A 1867-nucleotide genomic window follows, 5' to 3' on the forward strand; every position below is an offset into this window, starting at 1 on the left:
GGAATTCAGCTAGGACTTCCTGCCACCTGGCCTGTCGACCATTCAGCTTCGGCTGGGTCATGAAATGGCCCACAGCTGTGTTGTCTGTCTTGACCACGAACGGGGTCCCCAGCAGATAGTGCCTCCAAAGGCGCAAGCAGTGGACGACAGCCAATAATTCTTTCTCATGGGCGGCATAGAGCCGCTCTGCATCCTTCAGCTTCTGACATTCGTACGCTACAGGGTGCCCTTCTTGTAGCAAGACTCCGCCGAGGGCATAGTTAGATGCAGCCGTTTGTACCTCGAATGGCTTGGCCAAATCAGGGAGGGCCAAGACGGGGCTACTAGACATAGCCGCTTTTAATGCATTGAAGGCCTCCGCTCTCCTCGGTCCCCAATCCCAGGGTGTGACCTTCTTGAGGAGTTCTATTAATGGAACTGCGATAAGGGAGTAGTTCTTCACAAATTGCCGGTAGAAGTTGCATAGGCCAAGGAACGCCCTCAAGGCGTGGACATCCTTAGGCGGCGGCCAATCTGTGATGGCCTGAATCTTCTGTTGGTCCATCTTGATCCGCCCTTCCTCGATGACATGTCCGAGGAAGTCAATTTGCTTTTGAGCAAAGGAGCACTTGGATAGCTTTGCATATAGTTCATGCTCCCGCAATCGAGCTAGGACCTTCCGCAAGTGCACTAGGTGTTCTTCCAATGTCTGTCTATATACCACAATGTCATCTAAGTAGACCACCACAAATTCGTCGATATACTCTCGGAAGACTTGGTTCATGAGAGTGCAAAATGTAGCTGGGGCGTTGGTCAAGCCGAACGGCATGACCAAGAAGTCGTACGACCCATTTCTTGTCACACAGGTCGTCTTGTGTTCATCACCCTCTGCAATCCGAACTTGCCAATAACATGTCTTCAGGTCTATCTTGGTGAACACCGTTGCGCCACCTAGTCTATAGAACAAGTATGCCATTAGAGGAATAGGGTACTTGTTCTTCACGGTGATCTTGTTTAGAGCTCGATAATCCACACAGAGTCGCAGGCTGCCATCATGTTTCTTTTGGAATAGAACAGGGGACCCGTATAGGGACTTGGAGGCTACAATGATCCCTATATCTAACATTTTCGCCAATTGTCTTCGAAGCTCGGTGAATTCGGGTTGTGACATTCTGTAAGGCGCCCGGACAGGTGGCTTCGTGCCCGGTACCAACTCTATTTCATGGTCCACAGTGCGCCTAGGCGGGAGCCGCTTTGGCATGTCTTGTGGCATGACATCTTCAAACTCCAGTAGTAACTCCTTCACGGGTTCAGGAATGGGACCCGAGGAGCGTTCTATATCTTCAATGCAGAGGGTTGCCAGGAACGTAGGTTCATTCCTTTTGACCCCCTTCTTCAACTGCAAGGCCGAGATGTTCTCAACGGCCATCTTCATGGGCATGCACGGAATAATGCAGGGCTTGGCCCTATTGGTTCCCATCATCAGTAGCATGTCTGCAAATGGTACAGGCATGGTGTTGGTTTGCCTTAGGAATTCCGGCCCAACAATCAGCTCGAAGTCATCTATGATCACCACTCGCAGGTTGAATTTTCCTTCGTAAGGGCCAAGCTTCACCGGTACCTCTTTAGCTATTCTACCCACTAGCTGGGGAGGTGAGTTGATAGCCTTGACACTACCTCTACCTTTCCCTACAACTAGACCAAGGCGCTCCACCTGAGTCGAGGCTAAGTAGTTGTGGGTAGCACCCGTGTCTATCATAGCCCGAATGGGCTTGCCATTCACCTTCATCTCAACGAACATTAAGGTCCTCTCTTGTTTAAGAGGAGTCTCCTCATCTGCCTTCTTTTTCTCTTTCTTGGTGACTGGACATGGGTCCTTCTTCTTACG

Source organism: Nicotiana attenuata, chromosome 11 (genome assembly GCF_001879085.1).
Source record: "Nicotiana attenuata strain UT chromosome 11, NIATTr2, whole genome shotgun sequence".
In the NCBI taxonomy this organism is placed as follows: domain Eukaryota; kingdom Viridiplantae; phylum Streptophyta; class Magnoliopsida; order Solanales; family Solanaceae; genus Nicotiana; species Nicotiana attenuata.